Source organism: Canis lupus, chromosome 3 (assembly GCF_003254725.2).
Source record: "Canis lupus dingo isolate Sandy chromosome 3, ASM325472v2, whole genome shotgun sequence".
In the NCBI taxonomy this organism is placed as follows: domain Eukaryota; kingdom Metazoa; phylum Chordata; class Mammalia; order Carnivora; family Canidae; genus Canis; species Canis lupus.
The window spans coordinates 90,267,544-90,295,452 of NC_064245.1; the positions used below are offsets into that span (position 1 = coordinate 90,267,544).

Below are 27,909 nucleotides of genomic sequence, written 5' to 3' on the forward strand. Positions count from 1 at the left end.
ATTGTACAGGAAAAGAAAAGGAACATGCTGTCATTTGAATTCAAATGCTAATTTACAACTAGAGCCTAGGGAAAGAAATACATTTTGTTTACAAAAAAAAAAAAAATCAAAAAGAAAGAAAGGCAAACAAAAAAAAAAACTACCGCTAGACAATAGTAAACATATATTCATCTAACTCTCAATATCTTTTATAATGTAAGCTTTTAGAATGGATTGTAAGTTAGGAACAACATTTCAGGAATTCAAATTTAATATAATTGTAATGTTTTACAAAAGCATTTTCTCTTCCAGTGTTTTTACGACAGAATACAAACATGTTAATCTAATTGCTCATGACACCACTAATTCCCAAGATTGGATCATTTGATTTTCAGGATAGGTGAGAATCTGATTTCTAGCAGAAAAGAACCATCATTATAGTGGAACTTAATTGAATACTTGACCTCAACTTGATCTGCAAAGTTATTAATGGGCTAGCTTTTATGTAAATTGATATTGCTTTGTCATCTTCTCCTTTCCATTTATATAAAGGGCATTGTGCATTGGTTGCCTGGAAAAATTAGTTACAATTAAATAATAGCACGGAATATTTTAGTCATTTATAACTTACCTTTCTGAATTGCAGATCATTTAATATCAGCGCCAGTGTGCCTTCTCTATTATAATGTTCTCAACGCAGCAGCATGTTCATTAAATACCATTGTTAGAGCATATGTCATTGTTTTGTAATCTTTGAAGATTTCAATGGTGCAAATGTGAGTTGTTCTGTGGCAAAAGAAAAGCAAAACAGAAGCCAGGGTCTATTCAGAAAGGTTAAAATGGCAGACAATATATTCCAATCTGATTTTAATCAAGAAATGAAAATAGCATCTAGTTGTATATGAAAAGCACTACATCAATAGGATAACCTCTATTAGCCCATCATTTTGGTTTTCAATTGTGTTATTGAAACGTTTTAATTAAGGATTTTTTTATTTCCATATAGAACAAAACATACTAGTAAAACATCAACTGATACCAATTTATTTCAATTAACATAAGCAATATCAAGCATATTCAACTTTTAAAACAGATATAAAAACACTTTCATTTAAAAACTGCTACTCTGGGATCCCTGGGTGGCGCAGCGGTTTGGCACCTGCCTTTGGCCCAGGGCGTGATCCTGGAGACCCGGGATCGAATCCCACGTCGGGCTCTCTGCATGGAGCCTGCTTCTCCCTCTGCCTGTGTTGCTGCCTCTCTCTCTCTCTCTCTCTCTGTGATTATCATGAATAAATAAATAAATAAAATCTTTAAAAAAAAACTGCTACTCTTTGAAAATCAAAGAAAAACTTGTTATCAGCTCTTATAATTGTTCATGTTTACTAGAGGCAAGATCAGAAGCTGCAGCACCAAGATAGTTCAGAAGAAGGTATTTCATGAAGATTCATCACTACTCCACCCGGTTGCTTTAATGTGCTGAAAAATGATGCTTAGCTTATGGCCTAGCAAGGATGAATTTTGGAGATGAGTGGTAGCTTGCTTTTAGCACCAGCTCCTCCACTTTTTGTAGCGCCCGTTTTCTTCTTCTTTTCTGATTTCAGCATGCCGTCTGCCATTACAGTCCTTGCTTTTCAAGTCACCAACAGCACGCTGTAGCTTGGAAGGCCTGATGTGATCCGTCTCCCACTACAGCAATAGAGTTGAATTTGCCGAGATCTGCTCTGGGCTGGGAGTGAGTGCTGAGACAAGACAGGGTAATGTGTCAATGACAATTGGGATGAGTGTACTGGCAAAGCCAGCAACAGTTTTATATGAGAAATCGCTCACTCCTATGCCCCATGACAATTCACTCGACCGGAATCCACCACGGTGAATTTAGATCCTAGATAGTGGTCAGAGGACCATGGGAAAGTTAAAGCAACAAGGACAGGGCATTTCATATTATGAGAATTACATTTGGCTCACATACATCTGTGATCTATGGCATAGTGGTTTACAGGAAATCCTCTGAAATCAGATATATCTGAATCTGACTACCAGCTTCAACACTTATTAACTATGTAATCTTGGGCAAAAACATAAAGCCATTAAACCTCTGATTTCTCATGGAAGCATAATAGTACTTTTCAGAGAGGATTATAGAATAGACTAAGTTACATAACGGCTTCTAGGGACTTAGCACAGCAAGCCTGTGGTTATTGTTCAATAAAATTATTGTTATTATTGTTATTAATTATTATTATTGTCATCCAGGATGCTGAGCAATCACAGTGTTCATCAAGTAGTCCTCTCCATCTCCAGCTTCCACTGCAATTTGCTGGGACCATGTGATTACTACCGGTGAACGAAATGTGAGGGACGACGGTATGTGTCACCTCCGGATTGAGGCAATTAAGAGCTGGTGTGCTTCCTTCACCTCTCTCTAATTCCCTACTTGCAGTGACCTTGGATACCACAGACTCCAGATAATATAGCTGCAAGGTAGGTGGGATTATTCTATTTTGCTTCAATTTACTTATAACACAGCCTAGTCCAAACTGTCCAAATACCAGTATTTTGAGATCAAGATGCTCCTATTTTATACTAGGAGAAATAAGGCTCAAAGATTTTAAGCAATTTCCCTGAGACTCCAAAGATAGTGATGTTACCAGGATTAGGTTTCACATCTTTGCATCCCATGGGATGTTTACCAGAAAGAGCTAGAGAACTTGGATTGTGACCACCATAATCAAGGAACATTTATGATGAAGATCTGAATCTGGGCAAAGGCTCTCAACCAGCCAGCATTGCCTTTACAATCTCTAGATTTACCCCTCACCAAAGGAGGCACTTGTAGAATAAGAAAAGCCCAGTATATTAAGCTCTTAGTATGCGTTGTAAGAAAGGTATTTTTATTATAATAGGTGTCACCTGGTGGTAGGTTAATTATTAAAATATCATCGACTTCACTGGGGAAAAAAAAAAAAGTTCCTTGGATTGGTTTTCCACACATGTAGTGTTCCACAGGCTCAGCCTGTCACCTTGAAAAATCAGAGATGTTGAACACAGACCACATTATTCCCTCCAGAAATGCAACTCAGTAATTCAGGGCAAATGAACTAAAATTTGCTTATCTTATTCCTAGGAGGATGTGACTTTTGGAATTCTCACTCTTTCTTTGACCTCAAATAGATTTAATAGTCATTCTAGAATCAATAAATTAAACCAAGAGCCAAAATTTTTACTATCTGAATTGATTGATCTCATTGATGTCTTGCTGCTTCCCACCCCCACCCACCAAACTCTACTCCTAATTTGCCAGGTGGAACAAACACGATCAGGCTCACATCTTGCCTACTATTTCAAGGAAATTGCTTGCATTCTGAGTACTTTCCATTCTTAATAGTTTTTGTAGAGACAAATTGGTATTCATTATGTTTCCTTTGGAAAAAAATGCATTCAAATTTTTTAAAGTTTCAAAAAAAAAAAACAAAACACCTTTAGCTGGTTTTATTTTCTTCCTCAATGTGTACTCAGGGCCCATTCTAACACAGTTTATACAAAAGCATTTGCTTTTTTGTGCCAATTCTAAAGAGCAATAATGTTTCTAAAGAGAAAACTTTGCTTTTAGCAATTACAGCTGAGTTTTAACAGTTTTTGAGTAAATGAATCATACAATGGGCGCTGGATATTTCAACAGACCTAGGATCTAGTTTTGGTTCTTCCAATAACTAGCTATTTGAAAATAGAAAACTCACTTACTCGTATTGAGGTTTAATTTAAAATCCAGTAGTGTGGGAAGACAAAGTTCTCTAGGGTCACTTCCACTTCTAACTCTGTACATCGGCGTATACATGGAGCTTTTAATTTAATCTTACCTGGATTTGGGCAATGTATTCCTAGCTAATCCTCTGTATCTAATCTTTTATCCACCACTCACCAAACAGTTCTCTTCCCTGTAATCTCTCCTTTTTCAGTAGCTTTATAAAGTTATAGTATGCATATGATAAAAGTTCCCCACCGTAATTGCATTAAGTCAACAATTGTTAGTAAATGTAGAGATTATTTATCACCACAATTTAGAATATTTCTGGAAACCCCAAATCTCTTTTGTACCTGTCATGTTCAACCGTGACTGTTGCTAACAATCCTCGGCAATGGCTGACCTGCTATGCATCTTTGCAAATTTGCATTTTCTGGGCATTTCCCCAAATTCGAATTATAAGATATGTGGTCCTTTGTGTTTGGCTTCTTCTGCTTTGCATAATATTTAAAGTTTCTACCATATTTATAGTATATATCAGTAGTCCATTCCTTTGTATTGATAAATAATATTGCTTTACATGGATACTACCACATTTTGTCTCTCCATTGACCAGATGGTGGAAACTTGGATTGTTTCCAAATTTTGGCTATTGTGAATAATGCTGCTATGAACATTTGTGTACGTACTGTTTTGGGAACATACGTCTTCTTTTCTTTGGGGGAGAGTATTAGCGGTGAACTAGCTGGGTCTTATGGGAATGGTAAGTAACTATGTAAGAAATCGATTTGCTTTCCGAAGGGTTGTACCATTTTACATTCTAAGCAGCAATGTAGGAAAGATCCAATTTTTCCATCCTGGTCAAACCTTGGTATTGTTTCTCACTTTGGTTATGCCCATTCTAGTTGGTGTGTTCGCTGATTTCACATGTTAGAATTTGACTGACACTTATACTTCTAGGAATCAACTTCATCCGAGTGGATTCTTTAGGATTTTCTTCAAATAGTATCAATAACATACAGACGGTTTCTTTTACTTTTCCAATATGAATCAACCTCTCTCTCTCTCCCTCCCTTCTCTCTCTCTCTCTCTCCCTCTCTCTCTGTTATTGCCTTATCACACTGCTTAGAACTTCAGTTAACAACTTGGAGTAGAATTGGCAAACCAGACATCTTCACCTTATTTCAAATATTAGAGAAAACATACTATCTTTAAACATTAACTTTGATGTTACCTGTGAATTTTCAAAAGATGCCCTTTAATAGGTTGAGTAAGTGCTTTTCTGTTCCAATTTTTTGGAGGAGCTCTTATATCACAATTTTTTAAATGCTCTTTCTACCTCTATTGAGATAATCATGTTGTTTCTGTCCTTTATTCTACTAATATGGTCTAATCATATTAATTGATTTTGGATAGTTCAACCAACTTTGCATTCCTAGGATAAGCCCCACTTGGCCAAGGTGTATAATCCTTCTATACATTGCTGGACTCTGTAGTAATTCTCGGTAAGGATTTTTTTGTGCATATATTTATGATGGATATTGGTATGTCCTATTATTTTCTTGTGAAGTTTTTGTCTTGCTTTACTTACCAGGGCAACACCAGACTCATAGTTTGAATTAAGCAGTGTGCCCCTCCTGTCTATTTTCTGTAAAAGTTTTCGAAGGGTTGTCATTCATTCTTTAAATATTTGATAGAATTTTCCAGGGCAGCCATCTGGGTCTGGGTTTTTCTTTGAGGGAGATTTTTTAGTTAGTTATTCAATCTGCTATTGAGTCCCACTAGCTGATTTTTGGTTTCAGTTACTGTCCTTTTCCTTTCTTAAATTTTAATTTACTTCTTAATTTTAATTTATAATTCATTTTTAACCATATCTATTTTTGATTTATTGTTGTCATGCTTTCCTTTAAATCCTGAAATATGCTTCCTTTTAGTTCTTTGAACACATTTATAGTTGCTTTGAAGCTTTGGTCTGCCAAGTGCATCATCTGAGACCCCTTCAGAGACAGTTTGTATTGACTGTTTTCTCCTGGTTTAGGCCACACATCTTTGTTTCTTTGCACGTCTCCACATTTTTTGTTGAAACCTGGACATTTTAGAGAAACACGTAACAACTCTGATTTATGATGTTTTTTCTTTCCCTGCGATGATGGTGGTTTTATATTTGTCATTTCATTTACTTTCTTATTTTCATTTAATAGTTTCTTGAGCTAAATCTATGAAATCTGGCTCTTCTTTAGTTTGCAACTATTGATACCTTTGCTCAGTTCTTTTTCATTATTCTTGGTTTGTTTTTTCTTTTCTTTTCTTTTCTTTTCTTTTTTTTTCTTTTCTTTCTTTTCTTTTCTTTTTCTTTTCTTTTCTTTTCTTTTCTTTTCTTTTCTTTTCTTTTCTTTTTTTTAAGAGTTCACCCAGTGTTGGCATACTTTAGTCATCAACTGCTGATTGGACATAAGTTATGCTTACCCACCTCAGTCCAGTGAGCTCTTTGTGTGCTACATATGAGATGGATGTGCATATGTAGAAAAGGGAATTCAAATTCAGATCATTCTCATGTCTGCTCCAGATTTTACTTTCCACTGGGCCATTTTAAGTTTCTTTGTGTGCATGTGAGCATCCTCAGTTTTGGTCAGGAGTATGTGGTTGGTGTAGGTCTTTTCTCTCATCAGCCTTGGTCAAACCTCAAGCATGTTCCTACATGATTGGTCCAACAATTACCCCATCGGGCTAATAGATCCATTGGTCTTCCTTACACTAAGAGTGGGCATCACCACCACTACAAATTGAGTTAGTCCCTTCTGATGGCACCAGAAGCTGCTCACCTTATGGCTTGCCCTGCTTTGGTAGAACTTTCAAGTCTATTAACTTCTGGTAGTATGGATGGTTAGGAAACAACCTTGAGCCAGAATATCACAGATTCCCACTCTTCTGGTGATAAGTTCAGCAAGTTTTATTTTTAAAACAAAAATACTTCTCATATTCTTTTATGCCTTTGGTTTTGTTAATTTCCACATCCCTGAAAAGGGTTTTGTTGTTGTTGTTGGTGGTGGTGGTGTTTGCTATATTTCTCCCTGCTGCCTCCTTCTCCTTCTAGTCTAGTACACTAGCTTTATTTGATGAACTGTGTTCCCCCCTTGCCACATAGATTTCATAGCTGGTGTTTTCCTGCCTGAAACACCTTCTCCCTCTCTCCTCGACGCCACAGTTAACTCTTCCTTTCCCTTATATCTTAGCTCAATCATCATTTTCTTATGTTTCCAACTAGATTGTCTTATTAAAAATTCTTGAGCAACCAATAATTCTATACTTTAGCATTTACCACATTTATTTCCCCCCTTTTTTTCATTACAGGCTGAGAAATAATCTGTTTTGTTCTCCATCATATTCTCAGTGCCTGACAGGATGCCTGGCATTCATTAAAATAAACAGCTGAGGGATTATTTTCTTAAACATTTCTTAAATACGGGGTCTGATTATCCTGAGCTGGTAAATAAAGTTTGACACATAATTTCTTTACATCTACTATGAACCAGACACCTTGGCAGGCATATAGAATACAAAGATAAATTAGATGCATTAATGTCATTTTTGCACATATTAATGCAAATGGACATTTTCTGCTTTAACATTATTACAGTAAAAAAAAAACTATCCCTTGAACGAGGCTGGATAATACTTCTTTCCACAATTTAACTTGACATAGGCAAGGCAGTTTATGCAAAAAAAAAAAAAAAAAAAAAAAATATATATATATATATATATATATATATATATATAATTGGATACAAGGAATTAGTGTTTTGAAGTCAGATTTTTTTTAAGATTTTATTTATTTATTCATGAGAGATAGAGAGGCAGAGACACAGCAGAGGGAGAAGCAGGCTCCACGCAGGGAACCCGACGTGGGACTCGATCCTGGGTCTCCAGGATCATGCCTGGGCCAAAGGCAGACACTCAACCGCTGAGCCACCCAGTCATCCCTAAAGTCAGATTTTCATGTTTTGCAGTTTTCTTGTATTTCATATACAAATTTGTTTCTCTTTCCTGGTGGTAAAAGAGATAAAAGTACAAGAAAGGCATATTCACTTTATACAGTAAATATTTAAACATGATGTTAGAGGCAACTCAATCAAATGACAGAAGTCCGCAGGTTCAATTTTCCTGTAAAATCGGACTTTCCATCACTTACATTTGAGCAACATAGAAACAGAGCAACAGAGCGATTTTATAATATTTTGCTGTCAGAAGAAAAAGGAATAGAAAAGTAGAAGGTAGAAGAAGAGAACAGGGAGAGAGAAATGGGAGAGGACAAAGAAAAGGAGTTGTTGCTCAGGGAGCTACTGCGGAGAAGGGGCCCATGGTTCTGGCTGGCTGCTGCAGGATTGGCGTCACCGGCGGGGACCAGTATATGCCTCTCCTGTTGGCAGCCCTGGAGACAGGACTTGCTGCGACCCGAGGATTCTAATCAAAAGTGATAGATAACTGTCTCGTGTTTTGCACAAGAATAGGCTGGCCCAGATAAGGGCCTTTCCTTTACCCTGAGTCCCTAAATGAGAAAATGTGCAGGCCCAGGCCCCATAAGGCCCACAGCCACGATCAGGAATGGAGACATAAACCACCATTGTTGAAAGCCTCGAGGAGTTTGGGGTTATGACGATCTTGTCCAGGAAAGAAGGACCAAAATAATGAGCATTGTAAATGGTGGAGAGCTTTGTGAAGGGAAAAAAAAAAAAAAAAAACACGGATGATTCTGTATTCCCGCTTTTCAAATGTCATTTTATCCCAATGAAAATAAACCACCTGGTGAGCGTCTCCAAAAGTTTGTGCACACGAACACTACACACCGAGAACAGTGAAGCAAGTTAAAACAGCGGCCACCCCAACGAATGGATTTCTGTTTACCCCGGGAGCCACTGAAGGGAGTTAGCTTCCCAAAGAGGCTTTGATAAAAGAACGTACTGCCCAGGCTTTACCCCCAGGAGGTGGAGCTGAGCTTCCTGCGCTCTGGCTTCCCAGCCAACGTGAAGGGTAACAGCGTTTGAACTTCAAAAGGTGGAAGGAAAAGAAAAGACACTGAATCTGGGGACTCCAGCCGACTAGATGCCTAAAAACTGTGAAAGTGGGGGGTCTTAGGATTGCTTTTTTAGAACAACTCACTGCAAATCTAAGAGCCAGGCAGCTTAGGTAGCCTCCCGACCCACCTGAGAATCTCTTTTACTAGTTTCGCACCTCGTGATTTTATTTTTCACACACTGTGGTTTTACGTTAGTTTGTTTTTTTAAGTTTTAACTTAATTTTCTCAGTCTTCATCATGAAAGGGCAAGGCGAGTCCATTTTCATGAGCTCCTTTTTCCCCAAATGAGGAACGTCAAAGGACAAGGGACACAGGCCTTGATGTGTCCAAGGCTTCTGTTAAAGGAGGTTTACTGGCAAATGATGATACAGAGCGGCAAAAGCCAGGGGGCCGGTTGCTCCTGACTACACCTGGGGCAGGGCCTTCCCAAGGGCTTGCGAAGAGGCCGCACGTGTGGGCGATCACCTAGGCGCTTTGCCCACTGAGGACTCCCAGGTCCTCACCTGCCTGGGAATTACCTGCGAGCTAAGCATTTCCACGACGCCCAGTTCCCACTTGCAGCTCAGGCCGCCTCTCTCCTGCCACGTTCTTTCTCCCCACCCTGTGTCATCGGAGAAGGTAGGGGTCCTAGGGACAGACATCGCCTCTGTCATCCATTCCATATTGTGGCTAGCTTTGGGTTTTCCTCATTTTTTTTTTTTTTTCTTTTTAAAATTTCTGCTCTGAGCTTGCAGGCTAACGAGAGACGTTGGGTAAGTACAAAAGGATCATGCAGGGAGGAGAGGGCTGTGATGGGAGCAGGCGCAGACCCAGGGCCCACAGGTGTGTGCAGGTAAGCGGCTCAGCGGGGAGGCCTTGGGGAAAGCAGTGGGGGTGGCAAGTGCAGCAGGGAACTGAAGCTTCCCTGTTCCCGGTGACACGGCCGGGAGGGGACGACGGACAGGGCTGACAGGCAAGTGACTCTACGGGACCTAAAGCTGCCACGTCCAAGTGGCTCTGTGCTCCTGTGACTCCAGTCTTCCACTCACCAACCACTTGGGAGTCGCACGGAGGGCCCTGCTGCTGCACCCACGACTCCTTCACTGACGGGAAGGCTGATCCCTTGGTGGGGAGGCCTGCTGGGGACATACACACCTGTCTTCTGTTTGGTTGGTTTTTCCTGTGTCTTGCTGGTTCCCTAGCCTGTCTTCTTACCAAGTGTCCCAAGGGTAGCCAATGTCCAATGTCTGTGTTCCCTGAAGAGAGGCTACACTGACCATCTCTAACTTTCCCTGGAAACAGCTCCTCTAGTTAAATGACTTCTCTCCATCCCCAGCACCAACGCCTTAGCTTAGCTCTTGACCTCCTGACTTATTTTCAATCATCCCCTGGCTTGTGTCTCCCTTGCTCCGACCTCTCCACCACCGTATTCAAAGTCAACTTTATCATGTCACCTCCTGGCTCGAAGAATGTTTCCTTACCCCCTGTGTCTGGCGCTCTCTCCTGGCGTTCTCACCCTCCTTTAATCAACTTTCCATGGATCTCTTGTCTTCACTTTCCCATTCCTCTCCCGAAAGCCATGCTCTTCCCTCCAATCTGTTCTCTTGGCTTCCGTCATCCATCTCACCTTGATATTTTTTCTTTTCCATCCCTTTTCAGACAATTTTTACTCATCTTTCAAGGCTTTATTCAATTCATTCATCTTCTTAAAAGCTTCCTTGTCAACACAGAGAACACTGTTTCCTGCCGAAGACTTGTTCTCTGAATTTTTCTTGTGCTTTCAATCAATTCCATGAGACTTACTGCTGAAAGAGATTGCTGTTTTGTATAAATCAATTCTGCCTTTTAAAGGTTGGTATTGTCTTCTCAACTAGATTGTACCGTCCTTAGGGATGGGAGCTGTGGCCCACATGGCTCTGCATTCCACAGCAGCCTCCCCGTCTACTGAGAGCCTAGAGGGAACTCAGCAAATGCTGGTTGCCACAACAGAAGCATTCTTCTTATTTCCACTCCTCCCTTAAGTAAGGACTTTCAATTTGTATTTTAAGTAACTGATGAAATAAGTCACCTTTTACAGTTGCATGTTACCTACTTGTTTTAGGATCCATGCAAACATAAAACACATTGAAAATGTAAGATTTCGAGAATTTGAATTATTTACATTGGCCCTTTTAATTCCTGTGATAATTCACGTATTTCAGTCTTATGTGTCTATGGCACCAGCAGAGTATCATATAAGAAACTTAAGGGATGGCCTTCACCATGTAAGTGTGCATGCCTCTGTGTGTGTGTGTGTGTGTGTGTGTACTTGAGAGTAAATTGCTAAAATGATGGTCACTATTACTAATTTCTCCAGTTTGCATTTCCTAAGAACAAAGATACCACCCTCTATAAACACAATATGCATATTAAATCCATAAATTAACACTGATACCACCTTTAAGCCACAGATCCCATTTCCAATTTGTCCTTATCCAAATAATGGTCTTTATAACAAAAACAAGCAAAACGTCCTCCTCTTAACCTCTTTATATTCTGATCAAGATCTCATTCAGGATTTTACTTTGCACTTAGTTATCATGTCCCTTTAATCACCTTGAATCGAGAAGAATTTCTACTTTATTTATATATCTTGACCTTGATATTTCTGACAAATACAGGGAAGATATTGTAAAATGGCTGCCAATTTAGGTTTTCCAGCTATTTCCTCATAAATAGATTGGGGTTACACATTTCTGGCAGAAGCACCATAGAAATGATATTTTGCTCTCAGCACATCGTATCAAGAGGCACGTGATGTTGGTTTATCCCATCATTGGTAATACTAACTTTCAGCCCTTAGTAGGGATGCTGTCTGCCAGATTTCTCCACTATAAAGTTAATTAATAAATATTTTGCTGCCCCAGGTCCTAGAACTGCTAGAATTGCTATAATTTCCCCACTCCAATTGCATGATTGTTATTAAACATCAATTCATCTGCTTCCTTCATATTCCAATGCTCAGAAACTCCCTGCACATACCTGATTTTTTTAAAAATATTTATTTATTTATTTATTTATTTATTTATTTATTTATTTATTTATTTATGAAAGACACAGAGAGAGAGAGAGAGAGAGAGAGGCAGAGACACAGGCAGAGGGAGAAGCAGACTCCATGCAGGGAGCCCGATGTGGGACTTGATCCTGGGTCTCCAGGATCATGCCCTGGGCTGAAGGCGGAGCTAAACCCCTGAGCCACGCGGCTGCCCTGAATTTTTTTTTTATTAGATTTAAAATTTGATCCACTATCTATGTAAAGAAATTAGTTGCCATATATTTATTTTATTTTAACTGTTTAAAAATATTATATTTATTTATTTATTTGTTTGTTTGTTTGTTTGTTTATTTAACAGAGAGATAAAGAGCAAGTTTAAGCGGTGGCAGCAGGGGAGGTAGCAGAGGCAGAGGGAGAAGCAGGCTCCCATCAAGCAGGGAGCCTGATGCAGGGCTCCATCCCAGGACCCTGGGATCCTGACCTGAGCCAAAGGCAGGTTCTTAACTGACAGCCACCCAGGCCCTTCTTATTTTAACTTTTGAATAATGTATATATATATTCCTTATCTCTTTAATGAAGAAACCAGTGATTATATTTTTAAATTATATGTCTTATAGCATCTAGGACAGTGTCTTACTTTTAATGGATGTCTAATTTATACATTGATTCACTTAAATGGGAATACTAACAACTTCAAGTGCAAGGACCTTGATTCCCTAATTAAATGCTTTATGTACATGTTACTGTTTCCACTGTATATTTATTTTGACATTGAAATTTATTTCTACTTGATAAAGATTCCATTTTTGTCAAAGAACGATGTGTATTTTACATTAGGCCCATTTTCTAACTTGATTTCTCAAACTTCTATAATCTTTCCAGATTTTTCAGCCTCTGGCATCCATTCCAACACATCATGCTTTTCCTATGTTATCATAAAGTGCCATTTTATTAGGAATCTCGCTTATTCATTTAATTAAGTAGAACAAATTAGGCTCAAGTCTAGGCCGTCACTTATTAGTTACCTTATCTTAGGCAAATTGACTTACCTATGTAAGCCTCAGCTTCCTCCTCTGTGAAATAAGGATTAAAGAAAAACTCTATTGTTGATGACTCAGAGTACAAAACAGCTGAAAGAAAGAAGTAGTTTATAGTAGTTCTTCCAGCAGGGAGGCTTAGGCTTCCACTGTACGATTGGAATTCGTTTAAGAAACCAATGTACCACCAAAACCATTTCAACCTTTTGTGTGAAGATGAGATGGCCTATTATATCAACAGGGATACAAAACCAACCTTATAATATGCAAAATAAAAATGTCATCATTTCTGCCTGTAATAATAATGTAGTATGAATATGGCAGCTAAACTGAACAACCACCGCCACAAAAAAAAGTAATAATAAAAATAAAATCATGAGAAAGGAAGTACAGGGCATGTTTCTTTGAAATAGAAGTCAGATACAATGGAGAAATATAGAGAAATAACCAAGAAAGATTCGGAAAGCCAGTAAACGCAGGGCAATATACATATTTTAAAAGAACTGTAAGGTTTAGTACCATACACAGGTATGTAGTGGTGAACTAGAGAAAACTGCATGTTTCGATACAGTTTCTGAGGACTCCACAGTCAAGGTAAACTGTTTGGCCAAGTGTTCAGTTACAAAACACAAAATGTGTAAGATATTCATAAATTTACAACAAAAAATGTTTTGAGTCAATAAAGTGGTAAAATAGATATTTTAACAAAATTCAATTGATGTTTTCTTCAAGACTCCTTGGAGTCTTAAATACAACAATATACATTGTATGGACTGTCAGACAGGGTACACAGTAGGCAGATTTTTCCAAATTTGATATCTTTTATTTTGAAGCATTTTGGGGAACCCATGTCCATTAGAACAGGTTTTTTTTTTTAATTTGTTATTTTTGTAGATTTGAATGAGACTTGAGAATTTTAAGCAATTTTTGTAAAGATCTCTGATGTTAAAACATACTTCCACACACTTCATATCAAATGCAGAAGAACAATGAAGAAAGAACAAATGGGTCACAGAGAAGTAGATCAGCATAGAAACCTGGTACAGGCAAATCTTTGAATCATTTTGGGTGAATAGATTTAGCTAATAAATAACTCTTATAAATTTGAAATAATCATTGGAAACACAGTCCTATAATATTCATAGTTTTCAATGTGCATATATAGTTAAGGCATAGTAAATTCTTATGCAATATCATGATTTTATACATTCTGACTTAAGGCATTCCATTGACTTTGTATAACTCCAATATTTTTTAAGGCCAGAATATTTCACATATTACCTGGATTGGAAAAGATTGGGAAAGCAGATATAAACAGGGTAATATCCATACATCCATAGTAGACTGACCGTATTGCTTGCCTCAATCCTCCAACTGCTCTTGTGACCTTGCTTTCTGCTAAGTGACTTCTATTGCTCTCTAGCTCTGACTTGGGGCTCAGCTGTGTGATTTCTTTCAGCCAGTGATATATTAGCAAATGTGACAACGCAGAAACATGAAGAATAGCAATGTGATTGGGATTGCTCACTCTTGCTTCTCTGCCATGGCCAGTAGAGTACCGCTGGGCTACCCTATAGATAACAGAGCCGAGTCACTCCAGTCAAGCCAGTCTCACAGCCAATCCCTGTCTTTTCATACACACAAGAGCAAGCCTGGCCAAAGCTTAGCTCACCTAGATCAACTGAACTCTGTGTGACACTAAAAGTTTTTTTTTTTTTAATCATTTTATACATGATATTTCTTTGGCCATACATAACCAATAGACTGAATAATTTATTATCTGAACCAGAAAAGGAGATACTACATATTACAATAGACCCCATTAATTGTGGGGGGGGGGGTGTTTGCTTCACTTACAATTAATCTCTGAATCTCTTGAAAATGAAAGTCAAAAAAAAAAAGAGAAAATGAAAGTCAAGGATACCTTTTCTCAGGAACAGATCTCCTGGGGAATGGAGATAAATAAATATAGTCTACATACATAGTCTGTTGGTGATATAATTTTAAGCATAACGCTTGTTCATATTCAACACTTACTCATGTTACAAAAGGAATGAGAGAAGTATCTAAATTCGTACAATGGGCCAATAGTAAAAATACATATATGACTTAAAGAATGATAAATGCCTACTGATATGTGACCTCAGTGTGGAAGATAATAAGAAGGAGTTTGTCCTGAGCTAAATTGGACAATATACCCCCTGTTTTAGAAGGGCAACCACTTACGGGCACCTGGGTGGCTCAGTCAGCTAAGCATCCCACTCTTGATTTGGCTCAAATCATGATGATCTCAGGGTTGTGAGATGGAGCCCTACATTGGGCTTTGCACTGGGCGGGGAGCCTGCTTAAGATTCTCTCTCTCTCTCTCTCTCTCTCTCTCTCTCTCTCCTCTTCTACCCTCTGCCTCTCCCCAACTCCATCTCTCCTTCCTTCTGTTTCTAAAAGAAGAAGAAGAAGAAGAAGAAGAAGAAGAAGAAGAAGAAGAAGAAGAAGAAGAAGAAGGAGAAGAAGAAAAGAAAGAAAAGAAAAAAGAGCAACTACTTAGCTTCCTTTATTGGTTTCCAGGTAAAATATAAACATAGTGTTGCTAGGCATTTTATTGTAATCCAAAAATGCAGGCTTTACATGAACACAGCCAAGTTGTGGGTTTTTAAAATGATAAATGTTTCAATTAAAAAAATAAAAAACAAGATCTGTGGAGTTCACATGCTAAGCATGTCTACAAATCATATTTGGCTCATTGGCTACCATTCTGTGAACTTAAACTTCTTATCAAGAGAAACGGGTAAGTAGAATATTTCCTAAGTTTGAATTTCTAAAAGATATCACTTTCCTGGGGCACCTGGTGGCTCAGTCGGTTAAGTGGCTGCCGTCAGCTCAGGTCATGATCTCAGGATTCTGGGATGGAGCCCCACTTTGTGCTCCCTGCTCAGCAAGGAGTCTGCTTCTCCCTCTCCCTATGTCTCATGCTCCCTCTCTCTCTCTCAAACAAATAAAGTCTTAAAAAAAAAAAAGATTTTACTTTGCTGCTATTTGGAATTACATAGTACTAAATTAAAATAGTGCCTTCTATTGAGATTCTGTAATGTTACTACTCTGATCTTTGATTAGCATGAGTATTAAAGAGTAAAAGAAACAGATATCCAGATATAAGATAGGGCTCCTTAGAAGAGTCATCTATTATTATGTGAAAATATTAACACAAATATGATGGTTTAAAACAACACACAGTTATTATTTAATAGTTTCTATAAATCAGGTTACCTATGTTCTCTTCAATACCAGAATTAAGACATTGGCCAGGGGTGTGGTCTTCTGTGGGGCTTAACAGGAAGAGGATCCACTTCCAAGCTCACTCAGATTGTGGGCAGATTTCAGTTCCTTGCATGTGTAGGAGCAAGGCTCCAGATTCTTGCTGGCTGCCAGTCAGAGGCTGCCCTAGCTCTAGAACTACCCACAGTTCCTTGCTACATGCAATGTCACTTGATTCTTCAAATCTAGCAAAAGAGAGTCTCCAGAAAGACAGATGCCAAGATCCTATGTACAAAAATCTTTAATCCTATGCATCCTATCATCTTTGTTGTGGTCTATTAGTTAGAGACAAGTCACAGGTCATGCCCATACTCAAGGGGAGGGAACCAGACAAGAGCTTGCACATCAGAAGGTGAGAATCGAGAGTATTATCCTAGAATTTACCTACCACACTCCCTCAAACAAGAATGAGGCTTATTAAAGTAGCATATTCCTTTTTTAAAATGACCAAACCAGAGTTCCATTTACTCAATGGTAACACAGTTCAGAGAAAATAATGGCACGATGATCTGATAGCTGCTTCAACATGTGGTCATCCATACAGATGGCCTGCTGCTTGCTGCATAGTAACTTGTCCCTGTTTCCTACTTGAAGCTTTAAGTGATGTGTCTCAGTGATTCTAGACTGTCTTAGGACTTACACATATTTTTACTGTAAGGAGAATTCTACTATCTTCATAATCCTCATAAATGTCTCTCTTTTATAAAAAGCCCTCTTAAAAATGTAATATTTTTATGCGATATCATCTACTGGGGCAACTGAAGACCAAGAAGGCATCTAGTTTTGTCCTGCCTACCAGGTGGTATTACAAAGCCTATTGAGAGCCAGGGAACTAACTATAAGAGCCCAATGTCTAATTCATTGACCAGCTGCCATGATTTCGAAGATTAGATATAAAATGGGTGAAATATATAAATAGCAGTCTACATTTCAGAACATATTGAAATTTCATCCCCTGCTAATTAACCATGGATGGAAGTTACAACTTGGCTCCCATTGAACAAAAGCAACAAACTGTTGTCTGCTGGAATGAAATACAAATGTGGGCTATTGGTTCCTGTAACTTCTTCCACTGCCAAATTAATCTTCCCGCCTATCTTTCATTTATAAGGTGGAAACTCATTACTTTCAAACATTCAATGGAAACATACAAACCTCTTTGGGAATAACTCGACTCTTAAAAACTAAACCAAAATACACAGGTAATAAAAGCAGGCTTTGTTGCTATAGAAAAATTGCTCGAATAAGAATTTTGGTGTATTATTGTTTTTCAGCAAACCAATTATAGAGGGTAAAATTGGAACCTAAGTGAATAGCTATTTCATGTTGCTATAAGTGAACTGCAAGAGTTCTCCATTTCAAAGTCACTTGACATAAAACTTACACATTCCAGACTTCTGAAACTTTCCACCTACTTATATCGCTGCCACTTACACATATCGTTAATCCATCAATAACTCTCAGGGTTGCAACAGCTAAATGGAAAAATGGCCAAGGTTCCCCTATTTCATAAATCTCAGGGTGCTTGTGATTCTTGAAAATACTGAACATATTTTTATTTGCTGTTTCAGAATGATTAAAATAATTTAGAAACAGATACTTTTAACTGGTGAGTGATTTAGTCTGGAGTTGGAATTAATATTCCATATTTTCTCATTTTTGGACAGAGAACTATTTACTAAAAGCATTTCAAGCAAGAGGAATTAATATACTTCTTCTGTTGACTTTCCACCTTATTATTAAAAAAAGGAGAGCATTTATTAGGGAAAATATGATTTCACATTTATTCCAGATAGTTTTGTATATTGAAAGTTTCATGGCTTATTTTATCAAGGTTTATTTTACTCTAGTACATACTGAGCCATTTATATCACAAAGATTGGGTTATTAACTTATTCATTAATCTACCCCCAAAGTGAGGGTCCCTGGTGAAAAATAAAGCAAGTTCCTATAGACTGAAGAGATGAAAATAGAAACATTTGAAAATCAAAATTAATTTTAGATGATAGTAATTAAACTAATTCAGAGTTCCTGAAGGTGTATCGTTTGAATGATTAAGAGCAAATATTCCAGGACTAAGGAAAATTGTAGGGAGAAGAAAAAGAAAAGAACCTTGAAATGAAGTTAGAGAAAAATCATACCTCTAAAAAAGAGATGCAACAAGACATCTTGATTTTGTCATCAGTTTTTTTTTTTTTGAAAGAATGAGCAAATAAATGCAGAATTGAAGAGAAGCCATTAGAAAGAAAAGGGAGAAATGGCAAATCATCCCAATTGAAATAGTTTCATTACAATTTGAGAAGAATAATGAGTGCAAAGAAAATGGAAACAAGTAGGACATCTAGAAAAGTCTCAAGTATGGGTTGCTATTAAAAAAGAAAAGTAAGTACAAAAGAAAACAAATGAATGGAGCCTAGGGTGTGGGCTCTTGCAAATAAAGGCATTTTCCCCAGGGAGCTTTCAAAGAGCTCTTGCTCCAACTATAACTCTCTGCTAATTAAAAGCTTTTGTTCCCATGTAGTTGTCTCTAAGTTCCTTAACCTCTGCTGCGGCACTGAAATGGGGTGTTCAAGTTCATTGTTTGGAGCCCAAGTAGATATAAAAGCCCCTTGGCTTGCTATACACGCAGACGTTCAATGTCGCCTCTCTGGTGTGAAACCCTTGAACGATTCACCTGGCAAACAGACGATCTTGGAAACCTTCTGAGAATAAGGGAAAATTGTCAGGAACAAACTTATTATGAGGACCCTCCCCACAGTGAGTTATCCAGAAGCTTTGTTCGCAAAAGGGAAACTAGTGCCTATATGAGGCACCAGAGTTTTTTAATTTACTTTCTGGCATTGCTGAGTTGGTGTGGCAATGGGTTGTCTGTAGTTTTCAAACCATCTCTCATCACAGCTGATATTTGGAAATGCCTTCAACTGGAATTTTCATTTCCAACCATTACTTTCACACACACACACACACACACACACACACACACACATTATCGTACCTGGCTTTTATTGAACAATATACAGAGCACGTTCCCCATGTTGTTTCTATAGATAACATGTGGCTGTGTGGAATATTTCAAATTCAGTCTGAGAATCTGTATGGGAAAGCTTTGATACATTTACATTCTTCCCCTTCTTCCCCATATCAGATATGTTGGTCTTAGTTTAATTTGACTTTTTCTTGTTTGTTTTATGCTTCCTTTGTGTCCTACCAATTTTTGTTATTTGCTCTTCAATTTTTTTTACCCCTCTAGAAATTTGAAAGATACAAATCCTATTCTCTTTTATACTAATGCTCTCTTTTATTCTTTTTCTGTTTGCATGTACACTACAGTGACATAGATATTAAGTTTGTACTACGTACTGGGCACTAAAGTATGTATTTAGCTCATGGCAAATCCTCTATTCACAAATCCTATGAAATGGGCAACTCTTCCTCCCTTCTTTACAAGTTAGGACTGAGGCTAAGTAAATCTACCCTGATTCAGAAGGTGTGAGGATGGCCATAGGAATGGAATTCAGGTCTGTTGGACATGAGAGCTTGTGTTTTTAACAGTAAGATGCAATATGTCTAATCATCAATGTAGACTGAATAAAAAGCTAGCAAACATGAAGAACATACACAGGAGAAGACACAGAAGGAAACTAGGCTGGGGGCGGGAGGTATGAGGGTGAATGCTGTCTTTTCTCTCCTAGTTTGAAATCGTATTTTATTGTGTATGTCTTCCGCATGTATACTTTAACTACTTCTCCATTTGTCCTTTGGTTTACTTCCCTTCATTGTGGTGGTTTTCTTCATTACAATGGTAGTAATTTTAAATCACTTTACTTTTTATTCGACCTTTGATAATATTTTCAAATAATATTCTAAATCACATTGTTTTTAAAATAGTCCCCTGTAATTTATTTTCTAATGTTTATTGCTTGATATTTATTTTTTATTTTTATTTTCTTTAAAGATTTTATTTATTTATTCATGAGAGACACAGGAAGAGGCAGAGACAGAGGGAGAAGCAGGCTCCATGCAGGGAGCCCGATGTGGGACTCGATCCAGGGACCACGGGATGACAACCTGAGCCGAAGGTAGATGCTCAACTGTTGAACCACCCAGGCGTCCCTTGCCTGATCTTTAAATGAAATATTGAAAATCCTTAACATTTGCTCTACTATATGATATAAGATAAACTTTAAAAATAAGCTGCTATGCTATATTTTTACAAAATAATTTCTCTCTGAATAATACGTACACATACAATAGCATGGATCTACTTCTTGAATCTAGAAATAGTTCTATTAATTTGTCAATAACCTGATATTCCTATCATGCTAACTTTAATTACCTTAGTTTTATAATGTCTTCTAAGAATGGTTAAAAAGTTCTTATTATATTCCATCTTAAAAGTTTTCCTAGGGGTACCTGTGTGGCTCCAGTCGATTAAGGCTCCAACTCTTGATTTCAGCTCAGGTCACCATCTCATGTGAATGAGATCTCCCGTATAGGGCTCTACAGGAGTCTGCTTGGGCTTCTTTCTATCTCTCTCTCTCTGCCCCTAATTCCCTTCCCACCCACCCTACCCCCACTCATGCAAACTCTTTAAAAAAATAAATAAATACATGAATAAATACATGCATAAATACATAAATAAAATATTTAAAAAATGTTTTCTTGGCTATTCCAGATTATGTACTCAACTAGATGCACTCTAGAATATTAATCTGAAAGATCAATTTAGAAATATTATTGCAAATCACGTTTTTAATGAAATATTAGACCCATTATTTTCAGAAACATTAAAAATGTATTTGATATGTTAGTAGGAAAGGCACAAACCTAGAGATTAATTTATTTCATTTTCTTTAAAGATTTTATTTATTTATTCAAGAGAGACACAGAGAGAGGCAGAGACACAGGCAGAGGAAGGAGAAGCAGGCCCTGCTGTGGGACTGGATCCCGGAACTCTAGGATCACACCCTGAGTCAAAGGCAGACGCTCAACCACTGAGCCATCCAGGTGCCTCAAGATTAATTTAGAAATAATAAAGGACTAGGATTTACTTTTCTTAAATGAGAAATGTTATCGAATTTATAGATTGTTAAGTGGAATCAGTCAATATGATTACTTCTCATTTACACTATTGATATTATTAATTTCATGATATCAAACTCCCTTTCCATGCTTCATGATAAAGCCATATAGTCTACTTTTTTTTAATGTACAAATATAATTGACTTATCTTCTTAATATTTGCATCTGTATTTAATTGTGATATTGTCTACTTTTTTTCCTTCTATTCGGAGAAGTTTTGTCACTGGTGTTACCTACATTTAAAAATGAATTGGGGGGCACCTGGGTGGCTCAGCGGGTGAGCCTCTACCTTCAGCTCAGGTCATGATCCTGGGATCCCAGGATTGAGTCCCACATTGGGCTCCCCACACGGAGCCGGCTTCTCGCTCTGCCTGTGTCTCTGCCTCTCTCTGTGTCTCTCATGAATAAATAAATAAAATATTTTAGAAAAATTTTTTAAAAATAAAAATGAACTGGAACAAGTGCTCTAAAGAAAAAGTGGGGGAACCTTTGAGGAATTATAACAGGGGCTCTGACATAGATTAGGGGGTTTTATAAGAGGATACGATATTTAAAACATGACTTGAAACATGCATAGAACCTACACAGGCTAGTGTTGAAGTCCAGGAAAAGCTGTTGGCAAAAGAATCAGCACATGTAGAAAACTTAATGAAGCCAAAACTGTCAAGTTCCAGAAAATCCTAATAGGCCAGTTCTGCTGGAGTATAGGAGATGAAGCCTCAGGACCCTTAAATTCAGAGAAGTAAGAGTGGGATCATGAAAATCATAGTGTGGAAAATAGACAAAGAGGAGGAAAACCCAGGCGCTGTCATGGAGGCAGCCCGAATGCTGTTGAGAAGCATATCCGTAGGGATGTTGTAGACGCTTTAGGAACATTTGGCTTAAACAAGAACTTCTATTGGATCACATACTGTGGGTGATTGATCTAGCATTTCAACAAGGGTATAAAGGAGCATGATTTTTCCACCTGTTTGCTCTGCTGTCTGCAGTGTGCATGTCATCCTCAGGCTGGCTCCTCTCTTGCCAGTAGAAAATGGGGTCACATGAGTTCACATCCCCTAAAAGAGGCTTTTCCTTTCTTTCAGATCTTTTCCAGAGGTCTCCCACAAACAGCGTTTTATGTTCCATCAGCTACGGTTGGGTCATCTGCTTATTTCCGCAGGAGCAAAAGAAGTGGAAATAGTGTTAGACCAATCATGCTGATGTCCAGGACAGGATCAGCATCGTCTAAGGCATGTGGCTAGATGGTGAAGAGTTTCCTGACCGGAAGAGCTAGGATTCTGTTAGAAAGGAAGAAGGGAATGAGATGCTTTAGAGCTAGCTGACGTCGTGCTCCACAGCACTAAGGTTAAACAAAGACTGGAAAATTATGTGTTTGCTTCAGCAACCAGGCCACTGGTGAACATGGCCAAGTTTCAGTAAATAAGGAGCCAGACTGGAGTGGAGGAGAGAGAGAAGGGGAAGTGAGGAACTAGAGTCGGAGAATGAATGACGTGTTCAACAGCTTTTGCAAAGGATACAATGGTGAGGAGAGAAGGCGTAGGAGGGACCAGCAATGGGGCTGGGAGGACAGAGGTGGTATCTAGCCCAGAGGTGGAAGATTTGGCCACTAGCAGGATTCACGGATACCTTCCACTGCAGGGTAGTGGTGACAATATGAATTGGGATGAATGGTTATTTCAGATTTGTGTGGGAACACGCAATTGTTATGATGTGGGGCGAGAATATAATTTTACGAAGTGTAAGGGAGGGTCATTCATTAGCAGAAAATGAAAAAGGCAAAGGGGGGGCAGAGATTTGAGGAAAGCAGAGAAAGGATCAAATGGTCAATGAGAGAGTAGAAAATTTCTTGCCAGGGGAGGTAGATAAGGGATCCAGATGGTGTTGAATGCACAGTTGGGATCGTATGCGATAGGTTTCCATGTTTTGAGCATTTGGTTTTGCTTTTTCTATCTTTTGTTTTTCTATCAATGAGTAGGGATATGTTACCAAGAAAGCATGTTGTGTGTGTGTGTGTGTTTTTAATAATTGTACATGTGTGTACCATTGTGCGGTTTCTAAATCCCCGGAAAAATATTTTTCACTTTCCTAGACATGCCCGTCGACTAGGCTAGACATACATATTTTTTTTCCCTCAAAATTTTCTCCTTAAAACATGAACTTGAAGAGTATAATTTGGAAACAACTTAGTCTTATTCTTTTGTGGATATTTGCTTTCACGTTAATAAGTTAATGTGATATTTGAGTTTTCTAAGTATAGGTCTGCATCTGTTCATTTTACCTGGTGCGAGATTTCTTTTCATTCTGCTTATATTGTTCCTTTGTTAGAAAAGCTTTAATCTGCTATATCTACTATGTTTCAATTTATTCTTCTGTTCTATCAATCATTAGTATGACTTACCTGTCACGTTATTATGGAAGAAGCTATGAGAGAGTGGGAACAATCAGTCATTAGACTGCAGTTCCAAGCCCAGCATTCTTTATACATGACTAAAGTCTGTGCCCTAAACCAGTGCTTCTCAGGATTTGGTGTGTGTCAGAATCACTTGGAGCACTTATTAAAACACAAAGGCTGGATCCCATCCACACTTTCTGATTCAATACGTTTCAGGTTAGGGCTGAGAATTTGCATTTCTAACAAGCTCCCAGGGGTCACTGATACTGTAGATTTGGGGACCACACTTTCAATGCTCAAAGCCATTAAATTGTTTTGCTTCATCAAATTAGAGTAAAGCAATAAGGAGAGGGACTGTGTTGGCAGTATTTAAAAAATCGGGCTGAATAAAATCCAAAGGATTTTTAATTTCTTCTGTATTTGGGATATGGCAGTTTGAGGGAAGCTTCACAGAGAGGGCAAGATTCAAGCTGAGCCTTGAGGAAGACGCATGGCTTCCTTATGTTGCAGATGATCGAAAAATGGTATCATCTGCCTTCGAGGGCCGAGAGACACTTATCTTTGATGATGTTGATGAAGAGATGGGATAAAGTACTGCCATAGAGGTTTTGGGGAGAACACACTCAGGTATCAGGTGTGTTGGACCAGACATCATCTGAGGCTCTTTCCAATGTTGCTGTGCACTGGTTTGAAGAGAGAGGAGAACGTTAAGAGTTAAATAATTGGACTCGAGTCAGGTCAGGATTCAAATCCCAACTCCACAGTTGATTGTCTCTGCGAGGCTGGGAAGAATATTTATTTAATCGTTCTTTTCTCTTTTTTAGTATGAAATAACCAATCTCTCTTTTACATACATATTTTTTTTAAATTGAAGTTCGATTTGCCGACATATACTATAACACTCAGTGCTCATCTTAATTTCCTTCTGTTACTTTGCTAAGGCTGCTGAATAAATGCCTCGATCTGGAAACTTAAATGACAGAAACATATTATCTCACAGCTCTGGAGGCTAAATGTCTGAGATCAAGGTGTTGGAGGGTCTGTGCTCTCTCTGAAGTAAGGGAAGGATCCGTTCTGGATTTCTCTTCTATGTTCTGGTAGTTCCTTGGCTTGTGGCAACCAACATGGTGCTTCCCTTGTATTTCTGTCTATGTCCAAATGTCCCCAATCATATTGGGTTAGGAACCCTCCCCATCCAGTATGACCTTAACTTTTACTAATCATACCTGCATTGACCCTATTTCCGAATAAGTTCACATTCTGAGGGATATGAAAACTTCCACACCTGAATTTTGGAAGTTTACAATTTAACTTAGAATGCTCCTCTTACTTTCTTGCAAAAGAGGGTTAAATAATAATAGGGCACCTGGGTGGCTCCGTCAGTTAAGCATCTGCCTTTGGCTCGGCCATGATCTCGGGGTCCTGGGTTGAAGCCCTGCATGAGTTCCCTGCTCAGCAGGGAATCTGCTTCTCCTTCTGTGCCTCCCCCTCCCCCTGCTCATATTCTCTCTCTCAAATAAATAAATCTTCAAAAATAATAATAATAATAGGATGGTTGTGGTAAATGAGAAAATGTGTGTAAGCTTTATTTCACAGTAGTTTTTCAATACATGTTATTATTAGTAGTATTACCATTATTAAAATATATCCTCTTGTGCCTAATATCCTTGAAGGAGTCATCTTTCTCCTGCCTCCCATCTGCATTAGAGTCATGGCATCATCCATAATTCCTTCTAATATATTAAAGATAGAGAATTTTTGAAAAGATGTACTGGAAAAAAATGATTGCTCACCTTTGTTCATTTGTGATTTATTCCCTCTTGCTTGTGGAAGGTTTGGATATGTTTGAGCCATTTCTATTTAAGCAGAGTACTGATGCCTGTGGGTGGCCCATTCAGAAAGAGCAACTCCAGGGCAAAGGGCTACTCTCTCTTTATACTAGACTAGCACTTGGTTCTTTTTCTACCTCTTTTTTTTATGTACTTATTTAATTTTTGCCCTGTTTGCTGCCAAAGGCGTCCTGGATGATGAGACCCTGTGCTGGGCATGTGACCAGCAGGAACAAAATCAATGCTGAGAGCAGATTCTAACAGTTGAATGGGCAGCTTGCAGGTGGTAATGATTTTCATTTGTGTGAGGCCTGATGCCATGCTGCAGTGGGCTAGTCCATTACCAATCGTCCCACACTCTCGGGCTACTACTAATTTAATTCCCAAAGTTCCCTTTCCCTCTCTCCTGTTTGCTCTCATTCTCCTTGTTATTAAATTACAATGATTTTGGTTAGGGCCTGAATAGAAGTTCGGTGCAGGACAAGGCAAAATTAAGCTGCTGTTCTAACACCATCTGCATCTGGGGCATTTGAGTTGAGAAACAGTTTGACATTCCATAGGCAGGAATACATTTTTATCATGAAAATGCAGTGTTTTGATCAGCTGACCAAATGCCCTGCATTCGAAGGCACCAGGGTCTCATAGCCCCTTCTCAACGTAGGAACAGGCAGACAGATATGCAGGGAACGCTATGTGTTTATTTCTGTGAGTTGTACCCAGCATCCCCGCCTTACCTACCACCATCTATAATGAGAGGGATAAAATTTATCTGACCTGAAAAAGAAAAAAGAAATTACCCAAATCAAGATGGAGGCATATTTTCATATATATAAATTTATATACATAAAATTATGGTTAGGGAAAAGCATCAATCCAAGTATTTATCCAGAAAATAGCTACGACATATTAAGCAGCTATACTGTAAAAGCGCTAACTTTCTCTCCAAACACTGAAAGCTCACATTTTATTCATATGTCTCAGATAGTAAGAAAACAGAGATTTAATACATCTAAGTGACTACCTACAGTGGTCACATCGCTGTTGAACAGAAGAGCTCTCATTTCATCTCGAACCTGGACGGGCTCCCTCTAGAGAGTCTGCAGATATAACCTAATAATCTATACTTTGGCCACATTGAACATATGGTATATTTAGTCGAATCTAATCACTGTGCTTTCCAGGCAGGGCAAAGACGCCGTCGATACAGACCTGCAGTGCTTTTCTTGGTATCTGTTCCTTTAACTCACTCTCCTGTCTGGACGAACCAGAGAGAGGCAGGTCCAGGTGAGATTGCTGGATCCTGTGTCAGTGTGTAACCAAGCTAAGGAGGCAAGCTTTCATTATAGCTTCCAATTTCGTACTTCCAACAGAGCCCAGAATATCCATATCCAAGTCAATTTTAACCTGTTTCCAGCTCAGCTACCCTGCCTCCCACAGTTGACTGGAAACATATTTATGCCCATTTAATTTTATATATTTGTACACATACACACACATACACACACACACACACAACTATATGCATTTAGTCTCCACAATAAATTCTTATTTTTGTCAATCAGGTTTTTAGTCAGTCATATTCTATCCCAAATTTTGACATTTGGAGGGCCCAATACTTGAACATGTATGTCTTGTATTTTATCTTGAAAAGTGCTACTACATAATTTTTACCGTGATGGCATTGGATTATGTCGTATCCTCCTCTACTATTTCTAAAGTTATGGCAACTGAAATTATGGCACCTCAGCTAAATAATGATCTGGGTGGTGGGCAAGAAGTGGATTATCATAACCCTCCTTTTCCTCGTGAAATTTAGCACAGTTATATGTTTGTAAAATTTGCCCAGTGTTTGAATTGAACTTACATAAATATTTTTACTCACATGACCCATATATGAGTCACTCTTCAACAGCTTTATTTTGCTAGATAGTGGAAACAAAGCCAGAGCGGGCTATAAGTGGCATGAAGTCCATGGATGAGGAGGGGCTCTTGGCACCAGTTGCATTTTGCTGGTTTGCAGAGGAGCTGGAGCAACCCGGGAAGCCTAAGACCCTTGGGAACCCCAGTGAGTGAGGAAATGCTGACTACCTGGTGTCTTACGTCAGCCTTTGTACACAGGGGCTTCACCTCTGCCCTCAATCTCTGAGTTACCTGTGGAATTTCCTTCTCTCCTAAACACTTAGTATGATGTGACCTAAGTAACATCTTTGAGTAAATCAAGGCAATAGTCACCGGAATCATCTCTTGGATTACACAGTTTAGATGAGGAATCCCAACTGAGGAGGTGAGGAAAGGTAGAGTATATGTCTATTAACCTTTCACCCTCAAAAAATTATGTGGAGACAAGATCATTTGAAGAGTGAACACAGGCCTTCAATTTAGGGGCAAATGGAGAGAATTCCTTTCTTCCAATCTAAGCTAGCTTTTTGAGACTCTTCCTCTT

General features: G+C 38.5%; 1 pseudogene; it reads left to right on the top strand.

The window, feature by feature from the left end:
- LOC112653501 (probable ATP-dependent RNA helicase DDX10) overlaps positions 1-27,539 on the top strand; it is a 42,525-nt pseudogene extending 14,986 nt beyond the window's left edge.
- Positions 27,540-27,909: the final 370 nt, after the last annotated feature.